This window comes from Anser anser, assembly GCF_964211835.1.
Source record: "Anser anser genome assembly, chromosome: 2".
In the NCBI taxonomy this organism is placed as follows: domain Eukaryota; kingdom Metazoa; phylum Chordata; class Aves; order Anseriformes; family Anatidae; genus Anser; species Anser anser.
This window is the reverse complement of record NC_139721.1, coordinates 9,206,026-9,225,656: the sequence shown is the minus strand read 5'-3', so window position 1 is coordinate 9,225,656 and position 19,631 is coordinate 9,206,026. Positions and strand designations below refer to the sequence as shown.

General features: G+C 38.0%; 1 long non-coding RNA gene across 1 annotated transcript; it reads right to left on the bottom strand.

Moving 5' to 3' along the window:
* Positions 1 to 17,015: 17,015 nt before the first annotated feature.
* LOC310893370 lies at positions 17,016 to 19,330 on the bottom strand. Its single transcript, XR_014578942.1, has 2 exons — positions 18,457 to 19,330; positions 17,016 to 18,243 (listed from the first exon to the last, which is right to left on the bottom strand). It is a non-coding gene; the product is annotated as an uncharacterized lncRNA (long non-coding RNA).
* Positions 19,331 to 19,631: the final 301 nt, after the last annotated feature.

Sequence of the window (19,631 nt, the reverse complement as noted above, 5' to 3'; positions counted from 1 at the left end):
CACATCCACCTGCTCCACCGGGGGCTCCTCCACGGGCTGCAGCGTGGAGATCTGCTCCGTGTGGGACCCGTGGGCTGCAGGGGGACAGCCTGCTCCACCAGGGGCCTCTCCACAGGCCGCAGGGGAACTGCTGCTGCGTGCCTGGAGCACCTCCTGCTGCACTCACCTGGGGGGCTGCAGGGCTGCTTCTGTATAAGTTTTCTCACTGCTCTCTCCTAGCTGCTGTGGCACAGCAGTTTTTTTTGTTGTTGTTGTTGTTGTTTTTTTCTCTTTTCTTCCCTTTCTTAAATCTGCTCTCCCAGGGGCACCACCAATATCACTCACTCGTTCGGCCCTGGCCAGCGGCTGGTCCCTTTTGGAGCCAGCTGGAGCTGACTCTTCTCTGACATGGGGCAGCTGCTGGATTCTGCTCAAAGAGGCCACCCCTGCAGCCTTCCTGCTACCAAATGTTGCCATAATAAAGCATGGCATGGGAACAGGTGCAAACCTGAACCCTCTTATGACCTAGCAGTTGAACCAAGGTGCCTCAATGGCAGGCCCGTTTTCCTCTCTTCAGTGTCAGAATTGTTGAAGATCCACTCTTCTATTTCATAAAATATGTGTGATGGGCATATAATTACTGGGCACAAACCTGCAGCTGGAAGCATTTGAGGGGATTCTTGTCGCCATCATGCTGTGTAGCAAGGTCTTACCTAAAACAGCAACAAATATGTATGGTTATCACACAGTGCTGATCTACATCTACACTTGCAGAGAAAGCATTTCTGATGGACATGATCAGAGACTGTCAGTCCACACAAATACTATCTGTACAGCATGTCCATGCAATGGATATTAATAGGTGTTCATTTAGGCACTCAAAGAGATCTTGACTGGCCATAGGGCTTACGTGGGTGCCATAAAACCTGCCACATCAGAGGTTATCCTAACCTGATCATATTCAAAGTCACGGTCAGGAGTTAACTAACTCAAAGAAGACCATCAAGACATCCACATTTACCAGAGAGGGTACAGTCACTGGGCCAGGGAAGTCAAGAATTATTTCCAGCCACTGCTGCTATTGAGTTCAGGAGTAATGACTGATCATTGCATCCTGCGGCAGTCACAGCTTCTGCCAGCTCATCCAAATGCTTCCTCCCACTCACAACACAGCACTTCCCTCTCCTCCAAGATGACTCATGCTGTGTTCACTTCCATCCACAGCCCAGTGGCTGCTAGGCGCTACCAATATAGCATAACGAAAATTTGGCTTTGGGTGTCATGGCGAGATCTATCTGTAACATATGAATGGCAATTAAGCCCCAAATGTTGAGTCTTCTGTATGGTTTCATCTAGTTACAGAACAAGATGGAAAATCACGAAAAAGAGGATTTTTTTTTTTTTTTCCTGATAGTCATTTTTTGTGCCCTGCCTGAAAACACCATCCAAACTTATCAACCTCAAGAGTTTGAAGGCTACTTAGCATGTATTTGTGATCAGTAGTTTCAAAAATTATCAGTGGGTTTATTCGAATAAGCGTAGAAAACTTGTTCCCATCCATCAGCTAAAAGAGAGCTTTGGACAGGTAGCAAGAGTTTGATTTTCATATCCATATAAAAAACAGACATGAAGACATGGCCAGTTAAGACTTCCAGAAAGCCCAACAGAGGGATATACCAGGCAGATGAAGCAGTAATGCTGCTCAGTGATTTTGCTGCTTGCTTGACTGTTCAGCATCCAAGTTTCAAGTTCTGGGCTTACAAATCATAAAATTAATTCTTTAGCTGGCAAGGATTTCCTTTGTGATCTCAGATTTGTCACTCCATTTCTAAATACACCATCTGTATCCAGGTGCCATACATACTCATCTACCATAATGTGTTAGAGGTCTAGAGTCACAGAGATGCTTGAAAATATTTAATGCTAATATTTAGGAAACACTGACACTACAAAATCTTGGTAGATCTCTGTTAGCTTTTGCTCCCTGGTGCCCAGGCATAAAATACAGTTTGAGTAGTGACAGCAACACAACAAGATCTGGACATACAGCTAGAAAGGGGGTTACTGGGGTTCCTTTCCCTGTTCTAGTGAATATCTGAATATGATATATAAAATAGGTCAGATGTTAAAGGAGGAAGTGATAAGTTGAGAGGTTCTTAACTCAAAGTGCACTCTGATGCTTTCTGCACTTCCTCAGAGGGATGGAGCATGAATTCAAGTCCTCTCAGGTTGAGGATGCTTAGTGTAAATGCTCTAAACACTGGATCATTACTTAATAGATAAAATACCTTGCCTGTTTCCATACTCCATTTTCCAGTTGGATTTTGAAATGACTCAACCTTTCTGGAGCTTTTTAAATAATAGTAGCCGTTTAGGGGTATATTTTGGCCTTATGCCTTTGGCTTAAACCTACAGAAGACTTTAAAGTGCTGATGTCTCACTGACATGCAAGAATATCTTGGCAGACCTTGACAAGAAAAATGTAGAGCTATCATTTCAGAGATATTTGATTCCTATTGTAAAACACTCACAGATGGACCGGTGAATTCATAAGCTATTTTGAGGAAGAGAGGTATTATTGTAGTGTAATATAAATGGTGTAGATGGGAGTTTTACTGTGGATTCAGTGAAGCCAGAATTTCATCCTGCACCACTAACTTAAGTTAAATAACCTGTGTATAGCACATGCTTAAATGACCATTGCAGGTTTCTGAGCCCCTGATCTGAGGCAGGGCAAAATGATTGACCCAATAATTCCTTCATTATCACTAGAATTCCTTTATATCACTTCATGGTTTTCTGTTTTTCCTCTTTGCTTTCTGCTTATGCTCAAGGCAAAAAACATCCAATACTTCCAGAACCTATTTTAGTTTCCATACATTTTTTTTCTTTAGCTAGCAGCAACTTTCTAGTCTTGAAACTTTGCTTTACCTCTGGCTGAAATTTCACACACACTTAATATTAAAATTTGTCAAACTGGAAACATTATAGCTGAATTATCAGGTAGTTTGAGGCTACAACTTAATCTACAGTAAGCAGATTTATTCCAGTAGGGAATGTCTTATAGTATATTTACTGCTAGTGTTCAATATGTTCCTTTGTTGTTTAAAAGTTACTTACAGCTTAAGCAATTAACCACTGTTTATTTATAACATTACAGTATTCTTTTTTTTTTTTTTTTTTGCATACGGACATGGCTGAACTGGTTGTGAGATCCTTGGGACAAAACTGCTGTTTCTTCTGTCTTACACATGCCTGAGCACATTAACACGTAAAAGCAATAATACAGTGAATCTCATTCAGTCAAGAGAAGGTGTATGAGTAAGATAAAAACAAATATTTGCATTTTGATTCTGATTTGAATTCATCTTTGTTTGTGGTGTAAAACAAACAAACAAACAAAAAACACCCATGAATTTTCATCTCTGGAACCCTCATGTAACATCTCTGAGTCTGATCATTTTCTGTGTCCAATAAAAAGAAATCTTAGTTTTATGAAAATCTCAGAAGATGAGAAGGGATTGCAGGGAGAAATCCCACAGTACAACGTTTGTACTTCATTTATTTTATTGCTGTTGATCTGTAAATCTATATTGTATGCAAAGATTTATGATCTTCATTCATCACCAAGTTCAGTCTCATCAGTGAGAGGTTATGATACTGTAAATTCTAGCACCTTTGTCTCACTAATAAAATATGACAGTATACATCTATAAATTCCCAATTCTGATGGTCACGTTGTGTTTCCTGCAAGAGTCTTTCAAGCACTGACATTTTCAAACAGACTTCGTGATTTAGGGGAGCATGATTTGATCAGGATGCTGTGGTCTTCCTTGTCCCAAAAAGCATGGATCTCTTTCAAGCAAATTCTGTCCTTAGCATGAAGTTGACAGTAGTGTCAATGCTCATAAAAAAGCAAGCAAACAGCCCAGCTATGATGAGTTATGCTGTGTACAGAAAGCAGTAATAGAAAGGTGACAACCTTAGCCAAAAGAAAATCGAAGGACAAAAAGGACAGCAGAGTTATTTTAAACATTCTAACAGGGTACCAGTAATGAAGAAAAAATGATGGACGCTATAAAAGTAGCAGAAAGTGTTCTTGTGACCAAAGCTGTTTGCTTTTCTTGTGCCAGACTGTTGTTGCAGAACTATACACTTTTATGATGATAATTTTTTATTTCAGAAGTTTGGTAAATGTTCCCAGTGTGTAAAGAGCACAACATGCCAAAAGCTGGGCACACTCAGATCTGGACCCCAGTTTCTTAGCTTTCAACTGGGCTTACACTTGAGATTTCCTTTGGAGCTTCTCTCTAAAGGCAACACATCTCAGCTCATATCGTTAATTAATTTCTTTGTCTTCCCTATAGTAGGGGATACTTTCAGTGACAGCTTCTTCATCTGTACTGCAATAAAGTTTGGAGGTGCTTCTGTCACACAAGGAGACATAAAAACTACAGAACCAATAGTGGTGAACTATAAATCCCCAATAAAATAATGTAAATTCTCCCTTTAACTTGAGTGACTTCATTAATTATTTTGAAAATCAGGTAAACGTGGGTAGCACCTTCTTCATCTCTAATGTCTCAGGATTTTCTCATCACTGTAATCTCTTTTGTTTCTCGCAAAACATAGCTAAGAATATCTCCCTACAGGGAAGCAGGAAAAATTTTGGCTTGTTTAACAATGAAAAGTCCATCTCAGAATCGTTCTTGAGCTGAAACACTTACTGAAACTGGGCTTCCTTAGTTATGTGAAGAAAAAATGAAAAATGGCTTTTTTACAGCTGTTACATAGTTGTTACATATGTCTGTTTTGGTATCAGCAGACTTGTCTTGTTCTAGATATAGTTTTTTCTATTATAGAGTTCTACAGTTCTATCCAGCTATATATATATATGTTCTTGATAGCCTTGTTCTATCTACAGAGGAGGAATAAATGTTCAGTGGACAATGGGCATGAAGTTCATATGCTGCAAATGTTATTAGAACACGATTCAAATAGCGTTATAGAAGGTTATATGGTGTTGGCTGTATGTGTACATCTGCCCTTAACTTCCTCAGGTCATAACAGTTTAGGAATATCTTTCTTCACTGTTTAGCCTTCCCAAATGTTTTTGTAGCTGTAGAAAATAAAACTTTTAGTTAACCTACTGTTATATTCTGACCTACTGTTATATTCTGCCTCATTTGTGCTGGTGTAACTGAGGAACCATGCCGTTCCTTTCTTCAGAATTTTATTAGATTTACAGACATAAAAACAAGAATTTGGTCATAAATGGGACTGGGTACAGAGCATGCTTATTATTGAATAGATAAAACTGCTTTCAGTTTAGATTTTCTCAATTAAGCAAATGTGAAGAAATCTTGCTCTCCATTCTTTGCAAGCTTTGTTGTGTTTTTCCACTTACACAAAGAGCTTTTTTTACTTGTTTCCTTTTTTTTTTTTTTTCTGTTTAAGAGTGACAGAAGCCTTCAATTCTTTTGAAGAAGCTAGAGACCATTAAATACTGCTGAAATAAGAAATAAAATCCAATACAAAAACCTCAAAACCTGAGGGGGTGGAGGAATCTATTCCCACCTTATATAATATGGTCTTGGTGTCTTATACATAAAAGACAAAAAAAGAGCCTTTGAAAAAGGCAAACATGTGGAGGAGGAAACATTAGAAATCAGACTTGGCCATCCTGCACTACAAAACAGAGCTCTGTGGGTGTTCTGCCTTTCCTACCGCCAAAAAAGCAACCTGCAAAATAGGCCCTGGTCCCTGCTCTCTGCCCAGCCCTATCCTTTCTGTTTCATCCACCCCTGCTCAATACAAGAACAAACAGAAACACCAATTCTTTCAGAACAGCAACATATTTTATTCGCAAAAGGACAGGAGAAACAAAGCAGAGGATGGGAGCAGGATCAGGGAAAAAAAAAATCAAGAGAACTGTTTTTCGGAGTTGTCTTTGGACTATTCTAGTTTGTAACAGGAGCATCCAAGACATCAGGAGATATCTGACAGGTCCCTTTCCACTGGTGAGGTATCTGATATGCTCAAATTTCTTTCCACCCTATTGCTTATGTGATTTGGTTTTGCTGAATTTAATTTACATGCTTGTATGTAGTTCTCAAACCTGATGCTTTTTACAATAAGGTCCCTTTGCACTTCTCTGACTCTATAAAAGAGACTTAAAATGATACATATGTTATATTTATATTGATTTTAAATAATTCTGCATGATCAGAGTACATTTAAAAGAGCTTACTGATTCTGAAAATCTAGCTCCATACATGACATCTGGTCTAATTTACTCTCTAGACCTCTGGCATTCGTGTGTTGCTGTTCTCTGAAGGATACACAGCTATAGTGTTCCCAGAGGAAGAGCTGTGACTTACTAGCAGAGCCTGAAGTCATATGTCAGATGAGATGGCTGTCGAGGCACTTTCACACCTAGTTAATCGCAGTGAGGCTAGGCTGGGATCAGATTCCTAAATCACATGGAGCCCACACGTGAGCACAGCTGCTATAAGCATGTGAGATGTCTGAATGTATGGCCTGGCTTTCAATAATTTAGAAGGGGATAATGTGTGATCAGCATTCTGTAATTTTAGAATATAAAAACCTGTTACTTACATATGAAAGTCCAGAGCAGAACTTGTGAGGCAGAACTTCTAAACTTTGTCATAAGCACTGTCTGGATGAGGAATTCATCTGTTCTCTACAAAGCAACTGTTGGCTTCCAGCTTGCAGGTGTCCTCCTGTCAATTAGTGTGACCACTTCCTCAGTGGGTTCATTTCCCAGATATCTGAGCACTACAAAGAAAACTGCAGAAGAAGTTCTCAAGCTTTGGACCCAATTAATTATTATCTCCACTTGGGCAACACAGAAGTGAAGGATGTTGCACTTAGAGACAGCATGAGATCGTAGGAGTTCCCTGCTCATTACTGTTTCTCAGACCACAAGACCATGCTATTCTTATGCTGCAGAGAAACAATTTGATAAGCCAGGGTTTTTCTTTCAGACTTGTTCATTTGTTTCTGGTTTCTTTTTTGTGCCATGTCCTCTTGCTGAATTTTGGTAACCTCTGAAATCAAGAAAGATATGCTTTATACCTCCTCAGCAATGTTACTTTGCTTGTTACATCCTTAAAAGCAATTCTTTAGTTCCGTTATTTTTTTCCTTTCCTCATGGGGATTTCCTGTTCTGTATTTTGCTCTACAAGATGCAGAGAATGATTTTTCCATTATTTCTTAAATAAAGTCAAGGTATACAGGGAATTAAAACAGTGCACATAAATGTATGCTTTCAACACTAAGTTGGTATGGACAGCAGAAGCACTTTACTGGTAATAGAATAGCAGCAAAGCTTCTATGGTATGGATGCAGCTGTACTGGAAATATTTTGTTTATTACCACTGAAGGAAAAGAACCCACAAGGAAGAAATAACTGTATTCTTATTTTTCTTTATAGCTGTGTTTAGATTTGTTTACTTCCTGATATTATCTGGGAAAGCACAAGAGCTGATAAAAATGTACACAGAGAAATTGTGTCTCTGAAAACAAGGTGAAAAGAATTTACTTATCAATATAACCATGCAATGTAAGTAAATAAAAATTATGCCATGCTGATATGACATAGCAAATGCTGGTGCTGCTGTGACCTATAAGAAACGTACGCAAAAGCATGCAGATACCAAATGAAAAGAAAAATTTCTGCGGAAAATTACTTCTTTTAGTGCAGAAATCTTATCTAACTTACCTTAAGTTCAACAACTGAGTTTCAAGAAGTGTGTGACAAGGACAAAAGAACATATCTGGAGTGCCAAAACTATCTTTTATTACTGCAATCAATACTATGAAACATTTTAATCTATAAAAATGTAATTGTATATGATTACAGTGTTTTCTTGCAATCTAAATAAAGCAAAGATTATGCTTATGTCTGCTTGGCAATTAAGTGGTTTCTTCTAATTTTTTGCCCATAGAAAGTCTTGACTCAGCTTTTTCTCATTCTTCTCAAAATGTCTACTCGAGAATTTCCTCTTAGCCTAACTAGTTGGTCTGCACTCCCTCAGGTGTTTCTCATGCATGCTAATCTCATACTCTTACCCATTCTGTCTAACATGATTACGATGTAGTTTCCCATACTATTTTATAGATAACACTATTAACAATACTAAAAGAATTAGGCTCAAATTATAGACACACATTGGACCATCCATTGGCACAACTCTTTCAGTGAGTAATAACATCCTTAAGACCCATACCAACATTCCTATTTTAGCCAAAACTTTCCACATAAATCTCTAAATTATCTCATTTACCATATTCAGGTGTAATGTAGTCCATTTAGACTAGCCAGGACTTAACAAACTGTCATGGCTTAATAAATTTAATAAGTTTAATGCATCATCTGAGTTTCAGAAATGAACTGAAAAATTACTGTAACAGAGTGCAAGGGATTCTTCCAAGACAACAGGTGTGGGATCATGGCCATTCTATCTTGCCTGTGTGGTTGATCAGAGGCTGGGTTTACTTGACCTGACTGAATGGAAAAGAGGTGATACCGAGGCAAAGTAGTATGTAGTTCTAATTTATACAGTTGTAAGGTAGGTACTGGAATGTGTTATTTAAATTTTACATCGCTTCCACCTAACATTAAGCCAACCTTATGACCTTCTGTCAGATGAGATCTGTCACAGTCAGGATTAAGAAAATGTGTTATGACTGCTGCAAGAAGAGTAATTATTGGTATAGGTTGTCTTGCTAATGGAGGTGCTTCCTGCTATTGGAGTATGTGCAACGTTGCTAGCAGATCTGTGTGCAAAGCATGAGAATTTTTTGTCATAATATACAGTTCTGCTTGGATCACTAAAGCACTCAAAAGGTAGAGAAATCCATAGGTTCTTCATGTTGTTGGCTAATTTGTTTGTACCCTTATTACTCTTTACAAAAGTCTGGAGATTTCCTCCATTTTACATTTTAACGTATGAGATAGACAACACGGTCCAATCAAAACTCATTATTATTCTAACCATTAACATTCTGTGGCTTAAAGAAGAAGGATTGCTTCCCTCTAGTTACATCATTTCAAGCTCTTTCTTTTTTTTTTAAGATAGATTGGTCATGAAGGAGATAAAGTCAACTTAAAGCTCTATATTAACTGTCCTCAGAAGCTATCACAACATCTGCAATAGCTGCAGTGAAGGCATTTGATAATTTCCATTTGCTTAATAGTTTTCCACCACCTGTCGACAATCCTCTTGACAATCATAAAGGAGATCTACACTTAGTACCAGAGGCAGTAGTGCCTCTCCTGAACAAAAATTACAGGAAGTCAGAGCATCTGGGTGGGGAAACCACTGCTACTTACAGTCATACAGTTATAGCTCTTATAGCTCTTATTTATTTAGATAATATATTAGAATCACAGAATCATAGAATGGTTTGGGTTGGAAGGTACTTTAAAGATCACCCAGTTCCAACCCCCCTGTCATGGGCAGGCCAGACCATGTTGCTCAAAGCCACATCCAATCAGACCTTGAACACCTCCAGGTATGGGACATCCACAGCTTCTCTGGGCAACTTGTTCCAGTGTCTTACCACCCTCTGAGTAAAGAATTTCTTCCTTATATCTAATCTAAACCTTCCCTTTTTCGGTGATCAGGAGAATACTGAGAATACAAATGATGTCAGTTCTGAGTGTCTTATTTGCAGTCTATAAACTGTGGACAGATGCTGCGGTTGTATGTAGGTGTATTCCTATTAAAATACCATGCGCCTTCCAGTTGGAAGTAAGATCTAGAAATCAAATCCCTACTGAGAAGTAGAAATCATTTAATTGAACATAATATGTATGTATTACATTAACCGCTAAAGCAGATCACTGATGTTTTACTCAGTGCAAGATTAGTAACTACTGAAATATCAGACAAGTATCTAAGAATGCTGAATTCAAGAAAACTAATTGAAACACAGTGTTTCAAATTACAGTATTCGATTATTGACAACTCACACTAGAGGGAGCCAGTCTTTAGGATACAGTGCTTTAATGAAATACAGTTCCCAGGAGGGTACATTGGAGTAGAAACTGAAACATCTAGGTGCATTTCTTTCTGGCTCACTGCTTTTCTGTCAGAGGCAGGCAAACAGTTGTTTGAGCAGTGCATGATGCCCTAGCAGCAGCATGACTCCCACTGTGACTGTAAGCATCCATCAGCATAGACAACCAGCTGCTGTTACATCCACCTGAAAGTGCTTCTCTTCCCCCATTCATGTGGGTAGGAATGAGCTATCAATATCATGCAAGGGGTGGTTCCAAAACTGTTATATTGTCTCCAACAGGGATGGACTGTTGTGCATCTTTGTATGTAAAGCCTGGCATTATCCAGAATGCTTTCAAAATATGTTAGCATAGTCACTGGAGATTGTAGAATGTAATAATGATTGCAATAATATTAATTGTGACCCTTTTATACTGTTAGTGCTGAGTTGTTTTTTTTTTATTTGTTTGTTTTTTTAATCACATTGTCCTTTACTGCAGTGAAACTTCAGAGATATTTCAGTCATTCACCCCATATTTTTGGGGTACAACATCAATAATGCAGTGTTACCCTTCAAAGTGGTTACAGGGCTGACTGAAACATTTTAGGAAGGCTCTGCAGAGGGATAGATCCATAGGCTAGATCCATAGGCCAAGTCCAGTCACATGGCATTCAACAAGGCTAAACGCTCGGTGCTGCACTTAGGTCATAATTACCCCATGCAGTTATATAGGTTTGGGGAAGTGTGGCTGGAAAGCTGCCCAGCAGAAAAGGATCTGAGGGTGCTGGTTGAACATGAGCCAGCCGTGTGCCCAGGTGGCCAAGAAGGCCGATGGCATCCTGGCTGGCATCCTGTGTGGCCAGCAGGACTAGGGATTGTCCCTCTGAGGGAGCCTTCCCTTCCCCTCCTAGGCTAAATAACCCCAACTACTTTCTCATCCTTTCTTTATAGGAGAGGTATTCCAGCCCTCTGATCATCTTTGTGTCCCTCCCCTGCTCTTACTAGGAAGCTTTTATGGATTTTAAATTCACTTTAGTGGGCAGAATCAGAACGTGCCTTCTCAACAGTTTAGAGGAAAGGTTAATAAAGAACTGGTTTTCCTCAGTGAAGCCTAGGAAAGCATTGCATTTTCCAGGATAACATCCTCTATTTCTTGGTGCCGCTCTAACACCTGTAGTTAGAGGAATTAGAGTCCAAAAGTCCTTCTGACAGTAACTCTTTAAGGAACTCAGTCCCTTGTATCTCTTTATACACACTTATACACATCCTTTCTGTATGAAGTAACACCACATTTTATCTATTAATTCAACATATCCACCCTGTAGTGTCTCTCTGTACTTACAGGCAAGGTAGGTGAGGCATCTGTCAATAACAGAACTAGAACAAATCCTAATTCTTATTTTCTTCCTCTAACCACCAGCCCACAAACCTGTCTATTAACAGGGAAAGTTTAGGGGGAAAAATGATAAGAATTAATCGTGCAGCTTCATTTTCTTCTTCTGTGCCCTGCTTAAATCGCAGGTATGCACAACTCTGGCAACAATCACGTCTTTTCATAATACTTATTCCCTCTGTACTCTGCCACTGGGATTGGAGCTCATTGTGATACACCTTTTTGAACCATATCCACATTCAACTAACTTTGGTGCCTGGTGACTTATTTAAATGTAAATTGCCTGTCATAAATGGACATCCTGTTCTGTCTGTTCCTGATGACTGGAACTGTTACCTGAGAGAAATTTTGGATACATTGTGCAGTACTGACTGCCAGCCTGCGGTAAGAATGATGCTAGATTGGAAAACTCAGAAAAAGGCTGCAAGGATAATTAGAGGTCTGAGACTTTTACTTTTGTTTGTTGGTTTGTTTTTGTTTCAGTGGAGCATTCAGAAAGCTGGATGTAGTTTGTTTAAAGCAAAAAAACTTAGCAGATTTAATCAAAGCCCGGAAGTACCTATGGGGGTGGATATTTCTGATGCTACAGTTCCCCTTAATCTAGAAGAGAAAAGTTAATAAGATCCAATGTTTAGAAGCTGATACCAGACAATATAATTTTAGATTTAAGGCTTAGCTGTAAGCCCTGAGTAGGAAATGACATCCCCCCCCCAAAAAATAAAAACTAAAACAAACACAAAAAAGAGACTTTCTATTCCGGTAACTCCCTAGATGCATACTTGATTTAGACAGTGATGGAGTAGAAACAAAAATTCCATGGTGAAAAGCTATTGAAAGCTATTGTTTGTGTTAGGCAGAAGCTCAGACTAAATCAGTGTTTCCTCTTCAAAATCCACAGCTTTGTGAAATGAAGCTTGCATCCTTTCATATACACCCAGGGGAAAAGGGGAGTCCAATTCAGGAGACACAGGCTGAATATGGAAGTAAAAGTGGAGACAACGTGAAATATGTACCCCATATCCAGCTGTGGCTGGCAAAATTAAAAATAAAACCAGGCTTTCTGATTCTCAATGTTTTTGTATCTGTTTGGCTATAGAAGTTACTATTATAGTAACTAGGGCTGGTCAGGTAAGTGCTTTTTTTCCTTTTTAAAAAACATTGATTTTGGTTTAGAAATAGTGAATAACTGAAGACTATTTCAAAAGATCTGGCTGAAACCCAAAAATTCTAATATAATGGGATTTGCAGTTCGAACATGGTTCCCTCAGGAATTTCAGTTTAGTTTGGATCAGGGTACCCAATTTGTCCACTGTGCTTTTCTTCTCCTATTCTTATTGAGCTACTTCAATATGCAAGGAAAGTCCCACAGCCAGAGGTACCATATGGAAGACATGTATGGGTCAGTAAACCTGAATATAGAAGGAAAATAGAGGAAGGAAGGCAAATAAACAATGAAACCAGGAAGCCACATGGCAAGGTTTTAATAAAAATTTTGTCTTCCACCCAGCAATATTCAGAGTTCTGAATAAGTTCATTTTTTAATCTTTTTTTTTTTTTTTTCCACAGAGGTTAGATATTTAAAAATATATCAGTGATCAAAAATTCATTTTCTTCAGTTTCAATAAAAAATATTCAGTCATCTGTTGTAATGACAGACAGCAGTAATAAAGAATCAGAAGTTGTGTATGTTACCATCAAAAAACCCAGATGTTTATCTCAGAGGTGTCTGAGTATTTTCGAAGGGTATGTTTTCATTGCACAAAGACTCAGAAAATCATTTTCAACTTTGAATGTTATTAGCTACCTACTTTCTTTGAAAATGTTTCTTTTCTTGGGATTTTTACTTGCCACCATATAACCAAGATGAGGATGAATAGATATAGGTAGTTAAAATAAACTTTTATTATTTTTTCAACATAATTTATTTTAAGAATGGAAGATACTTCTTTTTCATGTAAACTGACTGAGATTTTTCAAGCCAAACTATCATTGTCAGTAAACTCTTGTCAAGTGCTTATATCATGATATAAAATTATGTATTAATTTTGTATAAAATACATAGAAACATATAACATATACAAATATAAAACACATAGTTGTTATATAATACATAGTTATGAGCATATATTAAAGATACAAAATTATATAATCACCTTATTATACCTAGTTATTTGGATATGAGACATATTGTTTTCATATGTTGTGTTTCTTACATGATATTTAAATGACATTATCAGACCACTGATGAAGCATATATTCATAAACTTCTTTGATATTATTGTCAGATGGGTAACCTGTGACTTCATTCAATCTGGAAGAATATTGCATTCAAATTCCCACATGAAGAAAGTTATTAATGACTAGATTGATTCAAGTTTCCAGGACAACATATTGCTGTGAAAGATTAGGTGGAATTTTACAGTAAGTTGGTTTCAAAATTGCATTCAACATGAGATAGGGCCAACATATCATTAGGAATGGGCCTGAGCCTATGCAGGAATTAATAGCAAGGTGCAACCCTTCTGCTTCAGCAGAATGTGCACAAGCAGCTTGATTTACCAGGGCACAGACAATGTACATCTGTTTCCTTTTCCATCTGGGATGACACTGAGACTGGTACCCATCATTAGCTTGCTTTTGGTCATTCTGCAACAAAAGATGTTTGAGTATTACTGGGGGGTTGTGCTAGTATAGTTTGAAACTAGAAGTGGAACCATGCTGGAGAGACAACTTGCTGGATAAGGGAAGCTATCTTCCTCTCTGGCACCACTTCACACTAAATCCTCTTTGCCTATCACTCTAATGTTGTAGGCTTTTGGCATTTTCATTCTGGTGAAATACAAAGGATGCTAAACTGCAGAAGAGCGCAATAATCTGTGGAGGGAATTGACTTCCTTTAGATCCTTTCATGTCCTTTGCTACATGGATAATTTATTAGATCAGTTACATGTTTTAGTCTTTATTTTCTTTCCAAAATACCCTCTCTCCTCAATAACTTCTTTCTTCCATAGTATAATACTTGTCAGTGTCCTGTAGGTGGATGTGTGTATTAATGGAGGAGAGACAAATGGGACTGAAACTAGTAATTGCTCAGAGAAGAATTGCTTTTCAGATAGCAGATTTGATGGTCTAGATCACATATTCCAAATCTTCAACTAGCAGTAGACTTCTTATTTGACCAGAAATTCACTTAGGTCACCTTCCTATTTCTATGATGCTTCCTCTCTCTGTTTTTTCTCTCGTCTGCTTTGTTGTATATATTTTAGGGGTAAGGATTCCTGGAGAGACATTTTTGAAATAGGGAATGAGAGGCCATCACAACATTGAGGCTGAGCTCAATTACTGTTATTCAGGAACACACGCGTCCTAAAACAGTGCTTTAAGAGGAAGAGCACAGATAACCTTCCTACTTCATCAGATTTCCATCTGGTATGCATAACGCATCTTCATTGCATCCATTGCAATGCATCTACTATCTCTTGAATAAGGCCTGAAAACTCTTATCTTCATAATGACATAGATGATGACATTGAGAGCACCCTCAGCAACTTTGCAGATGACACCAAGCTGAGTGGTGCAATTGATACCAAAGAAGGAAGGGATGCCATCCAAAGGGACCTGGACAGGCTGGAGAAGTGGGTCTATGGGAACTGCACAAGATTTAACAAGTCCAAGTGCAAGGTGCTGCACCTGGGGTGGGGCAATCCCAGACAGGAGCACAGACTGGGAGAAGAACTCATTGAGCAGCCCAGCAGAGAGAAACTTGTCAGTTCTGGTGAATGAAAAGCTTGACATGAGCCAGCAGTGTGTGCTTGCAGCCCGGAAGGCCAACTGTGTCCCGGGCTGCATCAGCAGAGGGGTGGCCAGCAGGGGAGGGAGGTGATGGTCCCCCTCTGCTCTGCCCTTGTGACACCCCACTTGGAGACTGCATCCAGGTCTGGGGCCCCCAGCACAAGAAAGATGTGGATCTGTTAAAGTGAGTCCAGAGGAGGGCTACAAAGATGATTTGTGAAAGATCTGTTAAACTGCTATCGAAAGACTTAAGTTTTCTGCCATGTTAAAAGTAAACCAGTTACCTTCTTTTTTTTTTTTTTTTTAAGTTTCTGTTTAGAAAAAAAGTTTCTCTGGCAATTTCCATTGCAATTTAATTTTTTAGCCATTTACAAATTATTATTGAGTTTATTTATTCACCAAGATATCATATGCGCCAAATGACCATTTATGTAAGAATTATGTTTTTATCCAAGCCCTTTTCTTGTGAGTATTAAATATTTTTTTTTATATAATATTCACTCTGACAGCTCAGGCCTGTGGGATTCTTTCTTACCTGATATGGACCTTAAATAGACATTTAGCCATTATGACAGTTCACTGGTCTGGAAGAGAGAACAGGTTAAGGTATCCTTTATGCAGCAGTGTATCACTACAGGATAGTACCTTTTGGTACTAATCTAGTCTTAGGCATTATTTAAATCACTGGTTTGGGAAATTGGAGAGTGAAGGAAAAGTTTTTAAAGACTGTGAAACTTTTCTGCTGTTCTGGGAAGAACTCATTTTACCTAAGTCCAATTAGTTAACAGTTGAGTGTCCAGCCTCCTCTACAATCTTTGCAGAGAAGGAGAGATACATCAGATAACAATTCACTTTATTTCTCTCTAACCCAATTTAGGATGAGATTTGCCATTTTTTTAGGATATGGCTGCTGACATACAAACAATAACATCACAAAGAATAGTTTAGACTCGATGTTTACTTTCTAAGTGAGATATAAGCAATCCATAACATGTGTTTCACGTATCTTTTGGACATACCTGTATTTTTGGACTTCTCTGATGAAAGTTATAATCTGATGTAAAAATGTCTTCCTATGAAGTAACCATTTATTTTTACAGTATTTTAAAACAAAAATAACATGTTCAATACGTAAGTTAGGAGTGCTCAGTATGATAGGCTGATAAAGATGAGACTTCTGCAGCTTCAGGCCCACAGGTCCAAGACTGAACATGTGTTCTCAGTAGTTACACGTATATAGAGCACGCACATAAAACACATCTATACATGTCTGTCTCCGTAGATCAACACGGGTTTATGCAGTCAATGCTTGGACAAACAAAAGCATCACTAATTGCCTCATCCTGTTGTCTTTTCCAGCTGATTGGGATGAAGAGGCAGTATCTGCCTCTGGGTCCCAGTCTCTCCAGTTGGGCACGAGAGTCCCTGAGGCTGCATCTCCACACCAGCTGCTTGTGCATCTGAATGCAAATACATGCAGACACACGCTGTGGAGCCCTCCAGTAACAGGCAGACACTCGGGTCTACCTACTAACTGGCCCTTGTATCCTCTGATCTCCTGTTGCCTCGTGCACATAAATGCCACATATGCAAAAGGGTCTCTCAATCTATCCCCAGACCTTACAGTGTCTCCAGTAGCTGGCTTGGACCTCCTGGTCCCTCTGGTAGCCAACTGGCGCAGGCCTGGTATTTCAGTCTATTTCATGTATAAGCAGATGAGCCTTGTAACACATAACCTGGTAATATATATTTATATTACTTTCTCCAGTGTATTTTACAGATTCTTTATTAAAAAAAAAATCATTTAATTTCTCAATTAAAAAAAAAAAAAGACTATAAACTATTTATGTCATGAAACGACATCTGTAGCATGGCTACCTATATGGGCAAAAAAGAGCACAATGCCAAACTAAAAACATAGAATGTTGACTAAATATCAAAAACCCAGCTTTGACCTAGACAATATGGGTGAATTTTTTTTTTTTTTTTTAAGTAATATTCTTCTAGGTGTCTTTCAGTAAGTTTCCTTTTAATTTCACATCTCTTTCTTAAAAAAAATCTTCTTAGCAAACATTGCCAAAACCAGAATCTGGCTTGATTTCCAAATTCATGTTTAGTGTGTCAAATTTCCACAGTGATCAACGATCGTGGTACTGGTTGTTCTCCACATTTGTAAGAGTAGCAAATTAGAGTAAGAGTTAATACCATATCATTGGGTACACCTGTTAAGTTGAGAAAGCACTGACCTTCAAAAGTATCATGTACTTCAACTGTGAAAGACTAAGTTGTTTACCCTACTTGAAAAAAATGTTATTATTTTCCCATTTTCTGACGCTGTTGCCCAATGCAAGTACAGTGCTAACTGAGATTTAATAGAGACATGATTTCATAGGTTTAAATAGAAAAGGTCTTGTTTAGTTGTGGAATTAACATTTACTTGTTAGCAGGCTATGTGCTATTGTACAGGAAAAAGATAATGTTACAGTAGTCAAATTAAAACATATTTGAATGCGTCTTTCTTTGTACCAGCTTTTTATGCTTTTGCAATTAATATTATTCATGGGATCCATTGTCATTTTTTCTCTCTGATTAAGAGACAAAGCTGAACACTAAGTAGCAAATGAAAGGAGAAAATACCATTTTATGCTAATTGATTTTAAAAGTAGCCCATGAGCTAGAAACAATTCACAACTGCTGAGAATAAAGTCTCACTGAGATTATGTTAATGGAGATTTTCATTAAAAATAAGTTTTTTCTTTTCCTCACTGAAGTACTGTAATTACTGTAAAAATGAAACAATAAACAGAATCTAATGGCTGATCCTATCTTGTATAGCTTAATATTCTTTTCACAACAAAAATATTACATGAATTTTCATGTATAAGAAGACTGATGGGATTATTACAAAGCAAATTGAATAAGCTTGATATGATCAACAAACTGGAAGTGTAAAAGCTCCAGAGAACTGGAAGATGGTTAATGTGAAACCAATAGATCTTCCAAGGGAGATTCTAGGAACTGCAGGGTAACAATCTGATGTCCAGTAGAACCTGTAATAAAAAGCAGAATTAATAGATAAATGGGAAAATAGTGTGGGTGTAGCAACGCAGCCTTTTGAAAAAAAATCATACCTTGTATACTTTCTGGGGTTATTTGATGAATCAACAACTATGTGGGTTCATTTTTATATTTTTTTACTCCCCAAAAAAAGATATTTAACAAAAAGTCAAAGAAAGACATTGAGGAAATTAACCAAATCTTACCAAAAGTAAGCTGCTATGGTATAAGATGGAAGTTCTTTGTCAGGTGAAACAATCTGTTAAATGATAGGAAAGGGGGACAGCAGTAAGCAATTACACTTGCAGTATTGTGAGGTCCCCAGTCCAGGGACTTGTGCTTTTCTATGTATTCACATATGAACTGGAAAACTGTGAATAATTAATTACTCTGTTTTGCTGGTGATACTAATTTATTTATGGTAAGAAAAGTAAGGTGGTTGAGAGCTTAAGAAAACCATTACAAGACAATAACTAAGCAATAGAACAACAGATGACATTCAGCATAGATAAATTTAAAGTGATGCTTAACCGGTAATACAGTCGTAACTTTACATTGAAAAAGGTTGGTTTTGAGTGGACTGTTATCATCCAGGAACAAGACCTTGAATTAGTGTGCCTACATCTTCTCTAGGGCATGATGTTCCTGTCCCCATGTCTCAATAAATAAATAAATAAAATATAAACAACACACCAGTTGTGCTTTAAAAGTTGTTTGTATAAGGACCTAGTTCAGTAAAATGAATGTAAATGCATAGTGCTATTTGAAATACCCCCTGGTATCTGAGAGATCCTCAAGGGCCTGGCAGATATACCTTAAGGCTTAAGCCAGACCCTTCTGGAGTAGGAGCTGGAAATCAGAAAAAAACTGTGGCACAGCAAATGGCTCTAGACACCCATGTTTAACTGCAAAGTAACTGAGTACCTGCACATTAGTCATCCCTCATGAGATATTGTGCCTGATGTGGTGCTCTAAAGAGAGCTCAAAACACCAGTGAAACAGCTTTATCTCCCTTTTCACTTTATGAATTGAATTAAGACTATGCTAATGGACTGTTGCATATGTTCAGTTTCCTCCATTTCTTCTTAAGGTGCAACAGTGGCCACGTGTCCAAATGAAAAAAAAATCACAAAATAAAGTCCAGACTTGTTGTCTGATACCAACAAATCTTGTTGGTAGCACTTCTCCTTTTTTCACTCTTTTTCTAAATACCATCTAACTCTATTTCTTTAATGTGATAGAATGTGCACAAGCAATTTGGCAGGCAAAGGGTTTACATTTCTATATCAGTTCTTTAATGAAGCATACAGGCACAAATGTTAATTTTTTATTTGATAATAGAGACATATCTCAGTAGAATACCAACTTCAAAGAATCAAAC